Genomic DNA, 4,897 nt, shown 5'->3' on the forward strand with positions numbered 1-4,897 from the left:
GTGTTACTGCGACCACAACTGCGACGGCGTGTTTGCTGTACTACCTGGACCTCATTCACGAGTGCTTTCTTTCCAATACGATGTGAGGAACATGCTTTATATTGTGCTGTGTGCTTAGTCTTTTCGAGCTAACGAAATGTCCGCGCGAAAGCGTGAGAAGCGCGATAGCACGTGTTTCGTACCGGGCTGTAACAGCGGATACCGCTCGTGCAAGACACTCCCTTTTTCGTGCACCGAAAGAGCCAGAGAGACTGCAGCAATGGGCGCGAAAGCGTGGTGACAAGACGCTGGACGACGCGTGTGTTGTGTGCGAGAGGCATTTTGAAGCTTCGTTCATCGAGCGCACCTTCAAAATCAGGGCAAGGTGGAAGAGATTCCGAGGGACGTACCACTCCTTGTCAAGGAGGCTGTGCCGACTATTTTTCCGGACGCACCTAAGTACTTGTCCAAGCCTTTGCCTCAGAAGAGAAAAGAGCGCAACTTATGCGAGCAGGCTTCTCGGCCTCGACCACCACCAGCAAAAAGGCAGCGTCGTGATGCTGATGCGGTTGCGTGTGAACATGTGGAGCTAGGAGAACGACAAGCCGGTAGCTCTGTGTTTTTAGAATGCGCTGAGCTTCAAGTTGCACCCCCTTGAACTAAAGTTCACTTTCGTGATGCAAGAGACAGCATTACGTTTGCTGAGTGCCACAAAAGCGACGATGCATCGTTGGACATTATTCATGTGGGTCGACGTGTGGTGCTGGACTTCAGTGGCGCTGAAGATGGTCCAGTAAGAGCATTTGTTTATATCCGCGGAAAAAAGTTCCAGGAAGAAAAGCTGCGGTCTGTAATAGAAGTTCAAGAACTGCTGAAAAATGTCGCAAATTACAATTTGTGCCCGGGGAGTGGACTGAAGCCGAAGAGCAAATCATTTGCTACTTTTAATGGACATTATTATGCTGCAAACTGTGCTGTTGTTTCCGAATCAATGTGCATAGCTTGTAAATATCTGTGAAAATTGACTCAAAACACGATTTCCCGCAGGAAAAAGAAAGCAAGCTCGAGTACCTCTAGAAAAATGCTTGCTTCTAAGACTCGTGCTGTGTGGCTGATGAAGAAAAAGACGGCAAAGCTGCAAAAAGAAGTGGAACAGATGAAAGCAGACATACAACAACTGTCAACAACAGAGTTCGAGAAAAGAATCAGAGGCCTTCCCTGTAAACAACAGCTTGCTGTTCGAACTTGCTTTCAAGCTGCAAAGCGAAGGTCCACAAAGGGAATGCAGTATGCTGATGAATGGCTTATAGAATGCATCCTAATGCGAATGAGAATGAGAAGTCCAAGGCTATATGAACACATACGCCGACACAATATACTCACTCTGCCCGGGCTGACATGCCTGCAAAAGCGCATAATGAACTTCAGGACTGGATTTGGGTTCAACCCGAACATCTTCAGCGCCCTCGCTGAGAAGACAAAACATATGGATAGTTTTTCTTGTCATGGAGGCATTGTGTTCGACGTAATGAAGCTGTCTGAGCATCTGGATGTGAAATCAAATGGTAAGTTTCTTTCAGGCACTTATACATTAATGTTACAGCGGCGTGCTTCATTGGCTTAATTTAATTCATCCCTTTCAGGTGAGCTGGAGGGCTTTGTTGATCTGGCGCAATTCACGTCTGAATCTCAGAAGGAGCAGTTGTCTGATCACGGCATGGTGGTCTTGTTTCAGCCTTTTCAGGATAAAATATTACGGTTCCTTCTTTTTTTTTGCATATCAAATATTGCTTTAGAGAAATGAAGTAATTTCTGGGGTCTTTACTTAGGGAAATGGACTCAAGTTCTCGGAGTCTTTGCATCGCAAAGCAACGTCAAAGCCGATACATTGGCGAAAATCATCGTGGAAGCCACCATCCTCTGTGAAAAAGCTGGCCTACTTGTTGACTACGTTACCTGCGATGGAGCCAGCTGGAACAGATCAATGTGGAAGCTCTTTGGCATAAGAGGTAACATCTGAACTAAATTACAAATTTGTTCTGGTAATATACATTTTCTTCTATCATGTGTGCCTTTACTCACAGGTGCAGCTACAAGCACGCGATGCAAGGCTCCACATCCAGTTGACGCAACTCGTCATTTGCACTTTTTGTCAGACTTCCCCCATCTTATCAAGAATGTTAGAAATGCATTTGTGTCAAAAGGGTTCAACACTCCTGAAGGACGTGTGCATGTAGGCCCCATTGAGGAAGCCTGGAAAATGGACAGCAAGAGTGTTTCACTTAAAGTGATGCCAAAGATAACCAGCAGTCACATTCGTCCCAACTCTTTTGAACAAATGAGGGTTGCCCCTGCCTTTCAGATATTTGGTGATCAGGTAATCAAGGGTCTCTTTCTCTATCGCTCTCATTTAGAAAGAACTTATAATTTTGTGGAGCCAACAAAGATATTTGTAAAAAAAATTGACAAACTCATAAGAATAATGACTGCTCGAATACCAAAAGCAGGTTTGTCCATGCCATCACCAAACTACGTGTTCCTGAAGGAATTTCTGGAATACCTGACAAAATGGGAAGAGCATGCAAAGACCACAGTTGGTGGCTTCATGAGTGCAACTACTGCGGAGGGTCTCCGAGTGACCATTGAAAGCACGTTGAACTTAGTCTCATACCTTAAGAACATTGGTTTCAAGTACATACTTACAGCAAACTTGAGCCAGGACAGACTTGAGAATCTGTTTGGGATTGTCAGACAGTCTGCAGGAACCAATGACCATCCAACTGCAGCACAATTTCTAGTGATAGTTAGTTCACTGGCGTTTTATAACATTGCAAAGCCACCTAAATCAGGAAATTGTGCCCCAGAAGTTATCACTGCTCTAGCTTCACTTCCTGAGATACAAACGGAAAGCAAGGTTGCTGTACTGGATAATTTGATTCATAGAGGAATGTTTGGTGATGCTGAAAATGCACTGGAAGGTTGCGCTTTGCGCAATATCAGTTCGTCGGACCACGTGTCTTTAGTGATGGCAAAAAGCCATGAAATGCTTATTTATTATGTGGCAGGGTACACAGTAAGAAAGATCCTGAGGAAGACTTCCTGCAATGAGTGTACATTGCTGCTCTCTGTGGAAAAGTGCGATGCTGTGAAAAATGATGATGCTTCTGAATTCACATCAAATTTCGACAATGGGAGTCTGATGTACCCTTCGGGCCCTCTTAAGGATATTATAACTGTCCTTGAGAACAGCTTCACGACATTTTTCAGCGCAAGTAAGCTACACGAGCAAAGCATTCTTGATTTTGCCGATTTCCTTACGCGGGTAGAGTTGCCTGCACTAACCTGCACAGAGCATGCACAGCAAATTACTTGTCAAATAGTAAAGTTTTACATTCTTCTACGGCTGCGCTTTTTTGTGAAGTCCTTGAACAATGAGAGAACAGCAAAAAAAGAGCAGCTGAAGCACTTGAAAATGAGAAGATTTAAATAATTTTCCTACCTGTGCAATTCTTCATATTGATTTGCTTGCATAACCACTTTCGTTTCCGCGTTTTAGTTTTCTTTTTTTGATGCTCATGCCAATAAAATTTTTGAAAAAAAAAGTAAACTGTTTTTTTCAGTGTCAGTTGGTGCCGTGCCACCTGAGAAACAACCTACACAGTACCATGCATTCCTTTGATATATGTGCCTCGGCAAAGCAAGCCTTTGCGAACGAACACGTGTGAGAACGTGTTAATCGAACCGGTTTTTCAGTGTCAGTTGGTGCCGTGCCACCTGAGAAACAACCTACACACAGTACCATGCATTCCTTTGATATATGTGCCTCGGCAAAGCAAGCCTTTGCGAACGAACACGTGTGAGAACGTGTTAATCGAACCGGTTAGTATTTTCCATGGGCACAATTACGCTGCAGCAAAAAAAAATTGCAAGAAATGGTCAAGCCGAACTACGCTGAACGCGCGCCCGCGCATCGACGACACGCAGCTGGTCAGCGGAGCGCCGCTCCCCAGCATGAGGACTGTTCGAAGCGCCACCTCCCGCGTCATTCGGTAAGCGTGCTCCTCCTCCTCGGCGGACGGCAGACTAGCCAGTTTTCAAGGGACCATAGTATCAGAATTAGAGTGTACTAGATAATGGTCGAGTGGGCCGAATGGCGCTCTCCCGCTGAGGCACCGCGTGTGGAAAAATTATGCGAGGGCGCTGCGAGCGAACTGGATTGGGGCGGAGACGCGCTCCGCGGCATATTCAATGTACTTTCGCTGCGGGCGCCGAGGCCGATTGCGCATAGTACGCTCTTAAAATAGTGCTTTATTTCAACTGCAAATTTATGTTTACACCATCTTGCTAAACATATATATTTGAGGCATGGATTATACAACGCGTCGTCTTCAGTTTTGCTGTCGTTGTCAAGCGCGTCGTCTGCAAGCGAGCGCGCGTTCGCTACGCGGTGGCTGGCGGCGCCCAGTTTTTCTCGCAGAACGTCTGTGTAGTGCATTATTTTTTTTTTTGTTTTGTTTTAGTTGCTTTGGTGCGCCCATGACTCTTGACGGCGGGTACCAAAGGTAGTTTTAGCCAAGTGAACCATTCTTTTTAACACTGTCTTCTAAAAGCAACTGCCATCTCTGCAACATGAAGCTACGTAGGAAAATTTTATTACTGATAGCGTGTCATTTTACGCGCGCTTCTTGTCGGTGGATATTGATCAGGAACAATGATCGAAGAAAACAATATTAAAGTGAAATAAACCAGGTTTATTAGCTGCGTGGCGCGAAGAATGACCGATGTATTTCTACGTAATTAAATCAAAGGGTACATTGAGAATGGTACAAATGGCACAGTGAGAACTCCCGACCGTGCACGTTTGCATACGAAATACACGTATTAGTGAATACTGCACATAAAACTCTCATTCGCAGAA

General features: G+C 45.1%; 1 pseudogene; it reads left to right on the forward strand.

Moving 5' to 3' along the window:
* The first annotated feature begins 1,396 nt into the window (after positions 1 to 1,396).
* LOC119444742 (uncharacterized) lies at positions 1,397 to 3,553 on the forward strand (annotated as a pseudogene).
* The last annotated feature ends 1,344 nt before the right edge of the window (positions 3,554 to 4,897 follow it).

Source organism: Dermacentor silvarum, chromosome 3 (genome assembly GCF_013339745.2).
Source record: "Dermacentor silvarum isolate Dsil-2018 chromosome 3, BIME_Dsil_1.4, whole genome shotgun sequence".
In the NCBI taxonomy this organism is placed as follows: Eukaryota; Metazoa; Arthropoda; class Arachnida; order Ixodida; family Ixodidae; genus Dermacentor; species Dermacentor silvarum.